The 17,722-nt window shown below is 36.4% G+C and overlaps 1 protein-coding gene across 7 annotated transcripts in view; it reads left to right on the plus strand.

Moving 5' to 3' along the window:
* LRRC4C (leucine rich repeat containing 4C) overlaps window positions 1-17,722 on the plus strand; it is a 1,047,300-nt gene that overhangs the window by 843,345 nt on the left and 186,233 nt on the right. For all 7 annotated transcript variants that reach the window (XM_054699256.1, XM_054699264.1, XM_054699255.1 and 4 more), the window contains one exon: window positions 15,638-15,734. The gene's annotated coding sequence lies outside the window, so the exon portion shown is untranslated. The remainder of the gene's footprint in view (window positions 1-15,637; window positions 15,735-17,722) is intronic.

A 17,722-nucleotide genomic window follows, 5' to 3' on the forward strand; every position in this document is an offset into this window, starting at 1 on the left:
TCAACTGCCTGGGCCACCAGGGGAGGCCCACCTTCTTGATAGAGTATAAATACTTATAAAGCAAACATTCCTCTAGCACAGACTTAGGTATCCTGCCTTCTGTGTTCCTGGTAATAGTTTCTGAATCTAAAAAAAATTCAGAGGGAAACAAAAACAATTATGAAATACTGTGATATGTAAAACTTTTCGGTTTAGAAAGATCCTGGATTTTTGTTTGTATAGTTTAAAATTAGACATGTAAAACATGTTTTTATGAGTGAAAAATCTATACGTGCCTTTAAAATTCTTTAATTCATGGGGCCCCCCTGGTGGCGCAAGGGATTAAGACACAACTTATGAAGCTGTTCCCAGCTGCTGCAGCACTAGTTCCACCCACCGCCAGCAAGCAACCCACATGGCACAGCAGAGGTCTCCTGACTCGCCTGCTCCTCCCCTCAGCAGTGAACTTCCGTCAATCTGCCTGTTCTGTTCCCCACTAGGTCTCTGGTGAATCCTCTAACCTACCACACCTCTGGCCTGTACACCAGCTCTTGTATGCATAAATAAATAAATCTTTAAAAGATTCTTTAATTCATGACTTTAAATTTTGTGAGTACATAGAATTTTGCGGGTCAACCAGATACTGTTAACTAAGAATTCTCAGAGAATATTGATAATGACCAAATGAATGACTTCAGTAATTTCCATTAGCCAAAATGACTGTTACAGTTATTTTGTTGCTATTTTTCTTGTTGTTTTTGTTCATGGTTTTGCTGTAGATATGAAATGTTGAAGGTCTTTGGATCTTTATATTATATGTCACTAATATGGAGCTCATTGAAATGTTGGGGTCTAAAAGGGAATCCAATCCTTTCAAAATTGCAGGAAAATTACTTACATTAGTTATTCCAGTGGGTGGTTAGAGTCAAGCTATTTCCATTTACAAATAATGCTCAGGAGTGGATCCATAATAAAAGTTTTAAGTGGTGCTTTCAGATTAGATTTTCCTGAGTTGTAGCTGGTGATTTGTAGCACAGAAGTTATTGAAATGGAAAAAAAAAAGAAATAATGGAAAGGAAGGAATGAAGGAGAGAGAGAAAGAAGGAAGGAATAGATACCCTCAGTATGTTGATGCTTTATCATACTACACACTCTGCTGACTGGCTGACTTGCTTATTTAGGTGTATATATACATATTGTTCATATTTATGTATATAATTATCTGGTGGCTTCAGTATTCTGCATAATGCTTTGTTCATTAATAAGCGTATAATTGCTGGATTCTTGTGAGTAACCACAAAACAATTAGGAGTGCACACTCCCAATGAGATAGCATGTAGATAGCAAAATAAAATGTAATTACCCTCCTACCCTACTCACACTTGGTGGTATAGAACTGTGAAGCACTGATAGAAGCTGCTCTTAGAGTGTTTTATTATGTCCTCACTGGTTTTCCTAAACTTCAGCCTACTCTCCTTATGGATAATAGCACCCAGTGGCATGCTTTTCTTGACAGTGTCTTTTGAAACCATTATTAAAAGTTCCACTGAAATGTTTCAACTGTGTCTTTGGCAATAAGCATGCATTCCCAGTAGATACAAACTTAATATTTAGAAATCATGTAACTGTCTTATCCAAAAACCTTTCAAAGCATGATAGGTACCCCTCAATATAAAATGGAACAGGATTCCCAGTGGCATCCTCTCTGTACATATTATCACAGAGCAAGCACAAATAGCAGGTCAGGTTTTTCCATCTTAAGCACCAAAGCTGCAATAATTATGTCAGCTAAGCAAGTTGGTTTTCTTTGTTTATTTTATAATTATATATATGTGTGTGTATCTATATATACACACACATAGCTATAAACATCTAAATATATAGATATATAAACATATCTAGATATATCTATATGTATGCACAAATATATCTATATATCAATATAATTAAAATAAACTTGGATATATAATGATCAATAGAGAAATTCTATTTACATAATAAAAACAAATGAGGTCAATCAGTAAGAATTGCCATAGATATTTTTCTATTTTAGTTAGAGAAGGAGGTCACAGATAGTTTCAGAGGTGGAAATTCTTGGTGGCCTTCACTTTCTTTTGCCAAAAAAAAATATATATATATTTCTTTCTTTAGTTAGTTATTATTTACTTATTTATGCATAGAAGAACTAGGGTGCAGGCCAGAGGTACTTGGGTGAGAGGATTCACCTGAGACAGAGTGGGGAACAGAACAGTCAGATCTACTGAAATACACTGCTTAGGGGAGCAGCAGGTAAGGCAGCAGAGGTCTGCTGTACCATATGTAGGTTAACTCCCTGACCAGGGATCAAACTCAGGCTGCAGAGGTAAGCGTGCTGAGGCTTAACCCCTAGGCCCCCAGGAAGACCCATGGGGCCTTCACTTTCTATTTCAATTTTATTTTATTTTTTTAAAATAATAAATTTTATTTTTATATTCCCCATACATTTGCAACCCCCCATTCTGTCCCCAATCCCTCCCCTCCCGCCCCCTACTCCCCAAAAACTGTCTCTGGTTCATAGTTTTTTGTTGATTTTGATTTTCACTTTCTTATAGTTATTCATTTTCCTGGTCCCTTATTTAAGTTCTCTAGATTCCTTCTATGAGTGAGACCATCCGGTATTTTTCTTTTTCTTTCTGGCTGATTTCGCTGAGCATGATCCCTTAAAGCGCCATCCATGTTGCTGCAAATTGCATGTGTTTATCTTTTTTGAATGCTGAGTAATATTCCATGGTGTATATGTACCACATCTTCTTGATCCAGTCATCTATTTTTGGGCATATGGGCTGTTTCCAAAGCTTAGCTATTGAAAATAGTGCTGCTATAAACATAGGGGTGCAGGTGCTCTTTGGAATTGATGTTTCTGTGTCCTTTGGGTAAATACCTAGGAGTGGAATTGCTGGATCATATGGAAGCTCTATGTTTAGTAGGTCCAGAAATCTCCAAACAGCTCTCCATAGTGGTTGGACCAGTTTGCACTCCCACCAGCAGTGCAGGCGAGTTCCTTTCTCTCCACACCCTCGCCAACATTTGTTGTTGCTAGTTTTTTTTTAATATGTGCCCTTCTCACTGATGTAAGATGGTATCTCATGGTAGTTTTGATTTGCATTTCCCTGATTACAAGTGATGTTGAACAATTATTGATGAAATTCATATGGAATCACAAAAAACCCCGAATAGCCAAAGCTCTCCTGAAAAAAAAAGAAGGGAATGGAGGCATCACACTCCCAGACTTCAAACTATACTACAAAGCCATAATCATCAAAACTGCATGGTATTGGAACAAGAACAGACATACAGACCAATGGAATCGAATAGAAAATCCAGAAATAAACCCACAGATTTATGATCAACTAATCTTTGACAAAGGAGCAAAGAATATGCATTGGAGCAAAGAAAGTCTGTTCAATAAATGGTGCTGGGAAAACTGGGTCGCTACATGAAAAAGAATGAAGCTTGACCACTACCTCACACCATACACAAAAATCAACTCAAAATGGATTAAAGAACTAGACATAAGACCTGAAACCATAAAATACATAGAAGGAAATATAGGCGAAACACTACATGATATGCACATCAAAGACATCTTTACAGACACATCACCCAAAGCAGTGATAGTGAAGGCAAAGATAAACAGCTGGGACTACATCAAATTAAAGAGCTTCTGCACAGCAAAAGAGACAATAACAAAAACAAAGAGAAACCCCACCGACTGGGAGAACATTTTTGCACACAACACTAATGATAAAGGACTGATCACAAAAATCTGCAAAGAGCTGATGAGACTCAACACAAACAAAGAAAATAATCCAGTCAAAAAATGGGCAGAAGAGCTAAAAAGAAACTTCTCTGAAGAGGAAATGCAAATGGCCAACAGGCATATGAAAAAATGTTCTATTTCAATTTTAATATCCAGCACATGTTACACCTTTGTATTCCTGTAGACACCAGCAGGGGTTATCAATCCACCTATTCATTCATTATTAATCCATTCATTATTTAATATTTATTAGCATGGTCATAAGCATGATCTCTGTTTTTAAATAACCAATTTTTAGAGAGATAGACAATAAATAAATGTGAATAATGTGGTTTGATTATTGACCTAGTGTAATAATATGTGCATGGTATAATGCTAACAAAAGAGAAAAGCACTTAGTTTTGCCTAGAAATACTAGAAAGTGAGCTAGAACTGTCAGGTGAACAGAGCATAACTACCAAGTCTATGAACAATCTTGTAAGTGAGGATGATGCTTTCAAGTAATTAGATGTGCTTCCATTTTGTTAAACTGTAAAATAAAAGGAATAAGATATTAGGAATTGAGACCTAGGGAAGGAAGGACATTAAAAAAAAAATCAGACACCTTAATTCACTCTTGTGTTGATAATTAAAAGATGTAAAACTGTTTAATGTATGTTGAATTCTTTCCCAAAATCATGTTGAAGTACTAATCTCTGGTCCCTGGGAGTGTGACTTTATTTGCTAATAGGAGCTGTGCAGATGAAATAAAGTTAAGAGTATTTAGGTGGACCTTAAATCCAATGCCTAGTGTCTTTAGTAAGAGAGGGAATTTGGAGATACAGAAAGACACGCTAGAGTGAAGAAGGCCTGGTGAATCTGGGCAAAAGGATGGGGTTTGATCCCATGTGCCAACAACAGCTCTGGAAGAGACAAGGAAGGATTCTCATACAGAGCTTCAAGGAGAGCATGTTATCCGCACCTGTTTTGTTTCCCTGTTAAAATTAATTTGCATCTGTTTGGTATATACTAACACTGCAAACATTATTCATTTATCTGAAACAATTTTATTGTTTCAACCTTAATGATACATAATTGAATATAACGTCATATATTGTTAAGGTGTGCATGTGCTATTTGGTTATACACATATATTGTGAAATGATTGGCACAATAGGGTTAATTAACTCATCCATTAACTTATATAATTACACATTTTAGTGCATTGTAAGAACATTTAAAATCTATTCTCAGCAACTTTCAAGTATACAATACAGTAATTTAACTGCAGTCATCATGCTCTACATTAAGTCCTCTGAAATTGGTCATTTTATAATGGGAAGTCTGTGCATTTTTCTTGTTTGGAAGAATTTACTAGTGAAGCCATCTGGCCCTGGGGTCTTCTTTGTTGGAAGGTTTTAGATTACTGCTTCAATCTCCTTAACCCTTATTGTATTGTTTAGATTTATTTCTTCATGTTTAGTTTTGGTAGTTCTATATATCTAGGAATTTATCCATTTCTTCTAAGTTATTTAATTTGTTGGTATGTAATTGTCTCTGAAGAGCCTTCATATTTCTGGGGTGGAACTTATAACGGCTCTCTCCAGGTCCATAAGCAAACTGGATGGGTCTATGACAATGACTAGAATGACTGGAGCCAAGAAAAAGACCAGGATTTCAGGAGCAAAGGGAAATGTCTTTTGCTGGCAGATGAGCTGGCTGGCATTAAGGCAGGGCTGATCTGCATATCAGCCCTTTGGACATTTCTGAGGGTGCAGGTGGGAATTTCTTCTGCTTGTCTCTGTGCTGGTTGACCAGATCTCAAGACTAAAGCTGGGCAAGGATTGATGCTTCACGAGAAGCCCTCTCAGAATACCTGGGTGCATAGTTGGGCATGTCCACCACAGGGTCCCTAAGCAGTAAGAAGGTTGGCAGGTGATAGTTGGAATGGGCTGAAATCCAATTAGCAACCCCTTTCAGAATCTGCAATTTGACTGACTTTGGTGGGTTCCAGGACCAGGAAGTCTTGAAGTCACTTCCTGGGGCCTTCACCTTCCATAACAGGGACTGAAGTCTATATGTCTGTTACATGATATATGGGTGGGTATGACTCCTCCTGGGTCTCTTGGCATATAGTGCAGGCAGCAGACTGAGAGCCAAACAGGTTTCTAGTCCAATTTCCAGGACTTCAGAACACTTTATGTTTCAGTGCCAGGCTCACAGTCAGTGAGTCAGCTGCCTGGTTAGGCATCTAAATTCACTGGAGCTTCACAATTTCTTTCTGCAATCCTAAAGTTTCCATGAAGGAACGTTTGTCTGTAGGTGGATGCCAAGTTATTGTTATTGAGGAGGGGATCTGTGCACAGGACCTCTTCTTGAGCTATTTTGCTGATAGCACTCTCTACATCTTGATGTTGAACTTCTGGCCACTGGAAGTGTGAGAGAATACATTTCTGTGGTTATAAGTTCCCTATTTTCTGGTAAGTCATGACAGAAGTCCTAGGAAAACAATGCACTGTTAAAGTGTAGTCACACTGAAGGCCGCATGCCATTGAAAGCTTCATCAGAAAAGTTGCTTCTCTGGTGTTAATGGGTGTGATGTGGCACTTGGGCTCATGCTAATAAACCAGCCTCAAACTCTGCCACATACACAACTCTCACTCATGTCTATCTATACTTCAATGACTGCCTTTTAGTTAATACCAAACTGGCATAACTCATTGAATTCAGAGAATGGCCTTTGCCAAGTAAGAGGGTAACAAGTGAGTGTGCTTGTCTGCTGAATATTCAAAGGACAACACACTCACTATCTTTGAAAGTGATCTCTTTCACCCTTGGGGAGTAGTGATGGCTCAGATACTTTTCTTCCTATTAAGCTGATATTGCATTTTTTGCCATTATTACTTTTGCTTCACATTCTAGCGCACCTGGAGGCACACCACATGGTTTTAATTGCACTTCCCCCCCCCAAAAAAAAAAAAAAAAAAAAACAGGAACCCTGATTCCCTGCCAGTGTTCCCCATGCCTTTGCTTTTTGCAGACTCCACGCTCCCATGTCCTTCAAGCATCATTCATGTACATGGTTTCAATTCACAGTGCTGTTTCAGTGGCTCCCGCTTCTTGTTTACATCAGCCATGTGCACTGGTATTTCAGCTGAATGTCCTTTTGCTGCTAGTAAACAAAAGGATGGATTCTATTCTCCCATGACATTGCTGCATGGCTAACTTGCCCAAGTAAAGCAAGGTTTAATTAAATCTTAATGTTGCACCCAGCTCTTACAGAACTGTTCTTTTCACTTCCCTCTGCTATTAGCAGAATACATAATGAGAGCGTTTGGGCTTCAGAATCAGCCCCACTCCCAAGGAGCAGCATTTTATCACATACTCAGTCTCCTTTCTCTAAACTTGTCTTTTGGCTCAGCACACAGGTTTCATTTTTATCCTTATAGGGAAAACAGACTTATTTTTGTTCTCTTTGAGTTACAAAGAGGCATTGAAAAAATCTTGAAATATATCAATATATCTGTCAAGTCTCATATTGTATGTTTGTGATTGCATATCTATATATAGATAAATGTAACTACATATAGAATGTATATGTATATGTGCATATCTTTAGTGCAGAACATTTTGAGGGTTTCCCCCACATGCTTCTGTTACCTGGTTATCTCTTGTACTTACATGAATTGTCTAAATCAAAGCTACTAGTCTTCCAATTACATGGCAAAATATCCATAAAAATGTTCTGTATTTGAAATGATCTTTTCTTTTCTGTTTGTAATTTAGGTCAGAAATAATCAACCTGATTATTACCACTGGGAAAAAAAATAAATTATAAAGTTATGTCAACCAAGAACCCCTGAGATTACTAATATGTCCAACCTGGTCATAAGTACTCAAGGGATGCTCTTTACCTCAGTTGTTCAATGTTGATCCAATAAGAGTTACTTCAGTGGTTATCATTGACTATCATTGCCTGCCTTAAAGAAATACAAGAAAAGATATGATTACATGGCTAATGGATCCATGCACCTTGTCGGTTACTTTAGTTGTTTCCAACAGCTAAGGGCAAAAATGGAAAAAAAAAAAAATCACAAAGTCTGTGGATTTATTGAACTGATAATGTGACTATGCTTTCTGGCAATTCACCTCTTGCTTTTTTAATCTTTTTACTACAAATAATGATGCTGCTATGCTCTGTTTGTTTTGCAATAAAAACCAAAGAACCTAGAATACTTTCTGCACAACAAGTTCCTGATTCCCATGTTAAATAAAAATAGTTTAAAATGGTTCCATAGTATTAACTCCACTTTTTATAAAAATACTGTGCCACAGAATGTTGAGAGGGCTTATCTAAAGCTGCATAGGCCATGGGGAAAGTAAAACATGCAAATAATCTCACATTAGTTCTTCCTCTGCAAACCAAATTCTTTTAAAATATACATGAAAATATTTTCAATTCTCATACTCTATTAACCTAGTCAGTGTCTATATTACATGCCTGTTAACATGTATAAAGAGCATAAGATCATTGATAAGTAAGGATTAATCCCATTTGAAAAATAAAGGGGTACAGGATCTACCCCTTCAGATAGTGTTACTGTAACACATTCACCACCACTAAAACACAAAGAAGTAGATCAGTGTTTCCCCAATAAAAAATAGTAAATAATTTTTAAAAATAATTTCAAGTAAATTCACAATTATAATTTGGAAATTTTAAATTTTAAAAATATGGTGTGGATACTCAAGCTTGTAAAGTTTTCATAGATCAAGCATAAATGCAATTGATGTTATTTGCTTAATCCTTAATTTTTGCAACACTCCTATTATCAACACAAAGTGAAGTCAGTTTTCTGAACTGCACTATGAGTTTGAATGTTGGTGTTTAATAGACTAAACATAATATGTACAGGCAAAAGAGGAATTTTATAAGGCAGGTCTTCAATATCTTGCCCAGTGTATGGCTAATTAACATTAACTGTTTATCAAGTGAATTTCTTACGAGCAGACAGGCAGATGGACTGCTTTTCAATGGCAATGAGATGACTATGAAAACACGTTCATACACTGAACAAAGCACCAATAATTATTGTGAAGCGCCATAGATTTGATAAATGTTATCTTCCTAACGACGGCAAGTAAATGCAGAATCCCTCTTCGCAGTCATTCATTTTCTACAAAACATCACCAAGGCTCAACAAATTTAAAATAAATCCAAATTAAATACTAGCACTTTACATTTGAATTTTCCTATTCATAAATGGAAGTGTGGCCTCTTCCCCACATCACCCCAAATGGTATAAACCCCCACATTAGTCTCTGCTGAAAACCTTATAGTAGAAATCAGCAACTTTCTGCATGAATCCATGGGAAGTAAGTGTAAAGCTAATAAAATTTCTTCCTCTGACATTGCTATAACTGCCTCTTAGTGGTAAGATTGAATCTCAGTTCTCTACCAGACCTTCTCCAGAAGCCCCATTCAGCTTTGAAGATTTTCCAATAGCTTCCCAAATATAAAATTTTCCTTTTGTTGTATTTTAATGATACTCAATATTTGATCATCTCATGTTGATTTTCTCTGCAAAAGACAATGTCAAGAGAATCAGAAGAAAGGCCACAGACTGAGGGAACATATTTCCAAAAGACACACCAGATAATGTAGTTGTCCAAAATGTACAAAGAACTTTGAAAACTCAACAATGAGAAAATTAACAACACCATTAAAAACTAGGTCAGGGCCTCCCTTGTGGTACAGCAGGTTGAGCGCAGCATTGTGAAGCTGTCCACAGTCTCAGCAGCTCGGGTTCGATCCCTGCCAGCCACAGAGATATGAACATGGAGTGGCAGACGTCTCCTGTTTACCTGCTGCTCCCCTCAGCAGTGTATTTCGGTTGGTCTGCCTGTTCTGTTCCAGGTGAATCCTCTACCCCTCCCACACATCTGGCCTGTATCCTGGTTCTTGTATAAAAATAAAATAAATCTTAAAAACAAAACTAGATCAAAGAACTGAACAGATACCTCACCAAAGAGAATACATACCACAATTAAACATATAAAAAGCTGTTCCATATCACATATAATCAGAGAAATGCAAATTAAAACTCCAATGCGATAAAAATGCGCACTAATAAATTGCCCACAAATGGAAACATACACAACACCAAATGATGATGAGGATGTGGAGCAATAGAAACCCTCATTTTGCAAAATGGCACTCAGTCACTTAAGAAAATAGGTAGTGATTATAAAAAAAAATATTCTTGCCACATATTCCAGCAAATATAACCCTTAGTATTTATCCAACAAAGCAGAAGACTGTCCACACAAAATTTGCACAGAAATACTTATAGTAGATTTATGCATAATTGCCAAATCTTTGTGACAACCACAATGTCCTTTCTTAGGTGAGTAGATAAACTGTGGTACATCCAGACAATGGAATACTATTTGGTACCTAAAAGAAAAGAACTATCAAAGCATAGAAAGATATGGAGGAACCTTAAATTCATATTTCCAAGTGAAATAAGACAATCTGAAAAGACTACATACACTTGTTTGATTGCAACTACTAGCATTCTAGAAAAGATAAAACTATGGAATTAATGCAAATATCAGCATTCAGAAGTTAAGAGTGAGAGAAGGATGAAAAACTGAAGTACACAGTATTTTTAGACCCATGGAACTGTTCTATTTCATAGTACAACAGTGGAGATATGCCATTATGCATATAACACCAAGAGTGCACCCTGATATAATCTATGAATTGTGGGTGATAATGATGTGTCAACTTGGACTCCTTAATTGTAGCAGATACACTATTTTGCTGGGTTGTTGATATTGGGAGAGCTGTGCGAGTGTGCAGATAGAGGGTATAAGGAAACTTCTTGTAATTTCCACTCAATTTTGCTGTGAACCTGAAACTTCCCAGTAATATAAAGTTCATTTAAACAAGCAAAAGTGTGTGGAGCCTCTGCATCCAAATAATTTTAAGAATAGAATCCACACCCCTAAGCAAGTCCAGTGAGCTTATCCCTCTGTGACCATTCAAGCTAATTTTTTATGCCCTCAGTTGTATGTGTATTTGTACACACACACACACACTCACTCACTAATCATTCAGAACTTCTTGTTCATTAAAAGGGAGCTGTCAGGTTTCATAGGCTCTCTCTCTGAAAGAGGGGCGGTATTTTTCTCTGCTTTGATTCCTCAAGTCTCATTTCTTCAGAAATCTGTTCATGATTTTCCTTCAATGTTATTCACGTGTCTCTGCTGGCATCCAGTATGCACCTTTAATATTATAGAACATGCCTTGTCATTCTATAATTGTTTGTATTTGTGAGTCTTGTTATTCTATAATTGTTCATATTTGTGATTTTTCCCATGAGTTCCTTGAAGTAGAATCTGTGTCATTTTAGCACAATTCTGTATTCAGGATAAATGCTCTAGAAATAACTCCTGGGTAATATTAATGGGGAAGAAAAGAGTCAACTCTGAACCTAGAGCATCCCCAGGCCTGACAAACATCTATGGGACACAGTCTGCCAGGGAAGGTGTATGCATTTGCTGGAACATTTCACATCTTTAGTGGCTAGGGCCAGCTTCATTCCCTGGTGATGTCAATATGGCAACTTTTACCAGCCTGAAAATCCTCTGGCACCAGAGATACAAAGTTTGGAAGTTGTTTATGAGACTGAGAAGGTGAGTCAATAGCCTCTGTTCCAAGTTGGCAAGAAGGGGTAGAATCCTAAACATCTACAGCTCCATAATTCACATTGAGTTTCTCATTAATTTAAATGTTAATGTAAATTTAAAACATGTTGTATTGATTTGGAACTATTTTTGTATGGATATTGCATAACTGAGCTCTCTAACAATAGAATCCAAGTGGACATCCCTCACATCAACTTTATATGATTAAGAAAAAGTGAGGCTTTCTATTTTCTTCTTTTCTTTCATGCAAAATCATTAGTTTTAGTTACAGGGTTTAGCTATGAGGAGCTCTGAGAAGATCTGACTTTGAGTTCATTGATTTGAACAGTCCTGAGCAGAAAGATCAATTTCTGAAGCCATTTGTTAGAGTATTGAACAAACAGCTTCAAATATGTATAGAGATGGGTGTCATCACCATTTTATTGGTGAGAAACCTAACATCTCCATGAGGATGCTTATGATTTCAGCCTATTTTATTAGTTCATCAGCCTGGATTTCCTTTCATTGAGATTTATCATTCCTTATTGAAAAGGAAAACACAAATTTCAAAGGATGTCTCCTTATGTTAGGCGCCCATGAAAGAAATTATAATGATGTTTATAATGACACCTGGAAATATTTATATAGACCCACTTAGCCTACGCCAGACCCTGAAACAAAGCATTTTATAAAATAATCTCTTAATCTCCAAAGCAGCATAGAGTGGAGGCTGCTCTCATTATGCTGATTTACAGATTGGAAAATTATCCTTTGGAAACATGAAGGAAATTTTCATTCAGGATTTTCTGACCTCAAGATCATTTGCACAACCACTGTGCTCTTGGGTCTTAAACTACATAATGTGATTGACATATGCAAGCCAAGAGTAATTTTTTTTTAATGCCTATATACATACAACTAAGGATTGATGATACTCTTCAGAAACTGGGTAGGTGGGTGAAATCTAGAAACCTGGTTTCTAGATTGTGAACACCTTGTACCTTACTTCTTTCACCTACACACTGTGAAATTTTATTTGATTAGTGAGGCATCAGCCAGCCACACATTCTATGAATCTGTGTAATGATATGATTCATTTTGTTCTGATCAAAAATCTCTGCCTCCTTCTTCTTTTCACAACCACCCACCACAGTGCTTCTTTGCATGCCTCTGTCCTACAGCAGCCACACCCAGCTCAATTCTCTATATGAGGATTTATACAAAGCATCTTGCTAAAAGAACACAGTTTTGAAACATGCTAAATACCAGGAAGAAAATTCAGGCTATAAGATGAAAAAAGCAGTATTTAATTCCCCTGAACATAGAAGTTAAATACAAAACTCATAACCCTGGAGAGAAACCAGACAAGGTCATCATATATCAAAATATGAATATCATCCAAAGCATTCAGAAGACCATATGATATGAATTTGAGAGAATTTATTGAAGTTGAATATTTACTGGTCTAGGGAAAGCCAACAAGCATTTTAGTGCCAGGATATACAGCAAAGGAAGGAGTATGGGCTTTGGAATTATCAGACTTGCTAATGCTGCCACTAATCCTTTCTAAGCAAATGATTCATACCTCAGTTTCTTCTCCTAAAATATGAGAATAATTATTCCAACTTTTCACAGTAGTTTTGAGGCTTAATTATAAAATAATGTTGAAGGTTTAGGTTGGTGTCAGAAATATAGTACAGGCTTGAGGGAGTATCCATTATTTTAATAACAACCACTTAAAATCTGATGTGTGAGTTTAAATTTATGCCTGTAAATGGTAGCTATCAGAAGGGACAGGGTGGTTAGTTGGGAGGAACAGGTAGAGAGCATGTCAATTGAATGTTGGTAGACAGTAGCTAGAACTTTGGTGCTGGGTGTGCTTGGAATACACATTTGATGAGCTGTGAAGCTGTACTCCTGAAACTAAAATACTTGCATAGTATTTTATTTTTTTTTATTTTTTAATAATAAATTTTATTTTTATATTCCCCGTACAATTGCAACCCCCCATTTTGACCCCAATCCCTCCCCTTCCGCCCCCCAACCCCCAAAAAGTGTCTCTGGTTCATAGTTTTTTGTTGATTTTGATTTTCACTTTCTTATAGTTATTCATTTTCCTGGTCCCTTATTTAAGTTTTCTAGATTCCTGCTATGAGTGAGACCATCCGGTATTTTTCTTTTTCTTTCTGGCTTATTTTGCTGAGCATGATCCCTTCCAGCGTCATCCATGTTGCTGCAAATGGCATGTGTTTATCTTTTTTGAATGCTGAGTAATATTCCATGGTATATATGTACCACATCTTCTTGATCCAGTCATCTATTTTTGGGCATTTGGGCTGTTTCCAAAGCTTAGCTATTGTAAACAGTGCTGCTATAAACATAGGGGTGCAGGTGCTCTTTGGAATTGATGTTTCTGTGTCCTTTGGGTAAATACCTAGGAGTGGAATTGCTGGATCATATGGAAGCTCTATGTTTAGTAGGTCCAGAAATCTCCACACAGCTCTCCATAGTGGTTGGACCAGTTTGCACTCCCACCAGCAGTGCAGGAGAGTTCCTTTCTCTCCACACCCTCGCCAACATTTGTTGTTGCTAGTTTTTTTTTAATATGTGCCATTCTCACTGGTGTAAGATGGTATCTCATGGTAGTTTTGATTTGCATTTCCCTGATGACAAGTGATGTTGAACATTTTTCATATGCCTGTTGGCCATTCTTGCATAGTATTTTAAACCAGTGTTTCCTCAATAAAATTTTTTAAAATATTATTATTGTTAGTAATGATTTCAGTTACCACTTGGTTCTCAGTTTTAGAAATTCTTATTGTTTGTGTCAGACAATCGTATTAGGACACTGATAAAATGTGAATAATTCTCCCAGAAATAGTTTTTTTCTTAGAAGATACTTGAGGGTAAAAAAATGGTCATACCATAATGCCAAAATCTGAAAACTGTCTTACAAGTTGCCTTCAGTTTTTCTGTTCCTTCAGAATTTCAGAATATCATATTCCACTATATTATGAATAATGTGAATGAAAAACTAAATTGACTAAGCTCCATGTTATATCATTGATTTTTTTTACAAATCAATAGGTAAACCTGAAATTTATTGAATATAGTCACGTTAGTATCATTTACCTGCAAATAACTAATTGTGTATGAACGAGAGATAAAAATTTGTGCTTTATCTAAACATGAAAGTTTTGACACCACAGATTTTTTTTTTAAACTTTTTTTTTAAGATTTATTTATTTATACAAGCACTGTGTACAGTCAGAAGCACGGGAGGGTGAGAGAATTCACCAGAGCCAGAGGGGGAACAGAACAGGCAGACTGATGAAATACACTGCTCAGGGGAGCAGCAGGTGGCAGGAGAGGTCTGCGCACCATGTGGGACCCTCGCCGGCAGCCAGGGATTGAACCAGCTCTGTAGAGGCTGTGGCTTGCAACCCAGCACTCAACCGCTGCGCCACCAGGGGAGGCCCCACAAATTCTTTTTGAACATTCCACTGACATCAAACTATATCCTTAGAAGGATAGATGGAAATTAACTTCCCTTTTCAAAGAATTTGAAAGATAGAAGGGGCCTAGAGATAATTTTGTACAAAGTCCTTCATTTTATATGTTGGGAAATTTAGAGTCAGTGAGGTTTGGATACCTGCCCAAAGATACCTGGCTAATTATGATAGGGTAATGAGCTGAATCCAGTTCTGATTCTCAATCTAATGCCTATATTTATTTATCTTCTTTGTTGCTATATTAAATTGACATAGCTATGAATTATAGTATATATTTTCTAGCAATATGTCTTGACTATTAGGATTGAAATAGATGGATAATTATCTGTATTACTTTGAGCTCATGACAGATGGATAAGGTCACTCAAGTTTATATATATATATATATATATATATATATATAAAGCTATTTATAAACTAAATATATATGGAATACATGTGATGTGTTTCAATGATACAGTGCAAGGAACATTGACATAAAAAAGACAGACTAGTAAATCAACAGATGGGCAAGCTGAAGCAAATATATTCTAATATATATTAGAAATATGAATATAATATAATTTTGAAAGGCTAAATTCTATTGGGGTAATATGTCAGGCAAAAGTCTCTAACCCTAAAGTTATCATTTTTGCAGTATGGTTTTAAATATGTTGTTTGTGTTGTCTTTCTCCAGGTGTAAAACAAACGTCATCTGTGGTAATCTGGAACACTTCCATAACTTCTTTGGATTTTCTCAGGAGACCAGAACCTTTTGGATAAATTGTGATAGGGTAAGTTCCAAGCTCCATTAAACTGTTCTTTTGGGTCTTCCATTATAACTAAGTTCAGAATAAAGTAAGGTTTCATAAGTCAAAAGACTAAATGAATGAAGAGGGCCAGCTAACAATTTTATTAATGATGTAGCTAATATCTAAGAATGTTGTTTTAGTATATGGCAAAAATAGACTTCCTAACATTTAGCCCTAGCATTAGATAGATTGACCTATCCAACCACAGGAAATGCTAGACAATTGTGCAGTACATACACACAGACACACACACACACACACACACAACTGCCTGCCCTGTCAATTATCCATTGTGTACTGGCACACTTGAATGCATCTTCTTGTAAATAGCCTGAGTAACTGATAAAGTTTTGCTCCCAAGTTTACCAATCAAATAAGCAACATTATTAACCAAAGAGAGCAGAAAGTAAAAGGAGGAAAGAGAGGCCATGGCAGCTACCATAGTGGATTTTCCTTTGTACAGAAAAAATAGAAACAAACTTATATAAAGAAATAACTATTCTAATACCAGTAAAGTATGGGGTAGTCCTGCCAATAGTAGGAAAGCCTCTTTAGAGGTTATATCAGAATTATCTTGGCCTAAAAGCACACAAAGAGGATTCTTTCTGGGTGGTGAAGGCAGCCACTTCATTGATTTCTTTCTTTTGCTTTAAGAAGCAAGCCAGATTCATGTATTTTCAGACTGAAAATGGGCATCCTGTCTATATGCTCAGGGAGCACATGGTGGTATGGTAGATTGCCTGCATTTGTGGTATTAAATACTTTATAAAAATTCCATTAAATGTAGTAAAATTTAACTGTTTAGGCATACTATCATTCTGTTAAGAAGGTGTGGAGGCACTAGGTTATCTAGGTAGTAATTAAGCTTAGTTGACTCAGTGTACTATTTCAATGAAAATTTGTCATTGTAATTCAATAAATCGTATGTCATATGGGTTTATTTGTAGGTAGAAATTAAATAAGGAAAGGGAATTGATGGCAGTGATAGAAAAAGAACCATAAGCTTGAATACAAGTCAGCTCATAAGCTTGATGCAGATCTGTAATGCACTCAAGCATCTGTGAAAGGTGTGGTAGCAGGATCTAATTAATACTTTGCAGGGGATAATAACTCTAGAATAAGTGAACCATGTTCCTTTCATATGTCTGTATCTTTATCTGATATTCAAGATCATGTAAGAAAAAAATTGGATTTGCCTTGGTCGTACAATTCAGTGCAATTTTGGTGATTTACCCTCCCTTTGGTTATAGGGGAGTTGCAAATGGAATAGATAATTTTGGGTTCTATAACCTTCTATAACAGGGCAGTTATCTGGCTTTATCTCTCCACCATGAATACATATCATGGAAAAGTAATCAACATAAAATAAGCTAGCACTGTAATCAGTAAAAGGGCCTATATTTGATATTATTTAACCTTGCCTTTTGTGGCATAGACGGTAAATCACCTGTTAACATGAATAATCTACAAAAAAGAACAGGCTACAGTAACATTTAGAAAGTTGATTATAACACAGTCCTCTTGGGTGTATCATTTAAGAATGTCAAGGTACTACTAGATTGATCATCCTTTCAAATTTGACACTCAAAACTTACACTTCTGCAAGCTTGAAGGTATAATTAAATCTATAAAGGTCTTGATCCTATCTTGTGTTCATTTTTAGAGGAAGGGATTATTCCTTGTCACCAAGTGTTCCTGTAGGGAACATAAATTATAAATTGCTGATATTTTAAAGAGATCCTGGTTTTGTTTTGTTGATTTTTTTTTTTGCCTCTATCCCATACAAGTATAGAATAAGAACACTTTAGATTTCAAATATTCTACTAGTCACATTTAACCAGGAAAAAAAAAGCAAAACCACAGTGTTAAATTCTTGGTAATGAGTGTTTAAAACCATACTTGAACTAATGAAACTATAGAACAGAAAAGGAAAGGAAAATATAGTCACCTTCCTCAGGAAGGACATGTAG

This window comes from Talpa occidentalis, unplaced genomic scaffold, assembly GCF_014898055.3.
Source record: "Talpa occidentalis isolate TD23 unplaced genomic scaffold, MPIMG_talOcc4v2.1 talOcc4.3, whole genome shotgun sequence".
Lineage (NCBI taxonomy): Eukaryota > Metazoa > Chordata > Mammalia > Eulipotyphla > Talpidae > Talpa > Talpa occidentalis.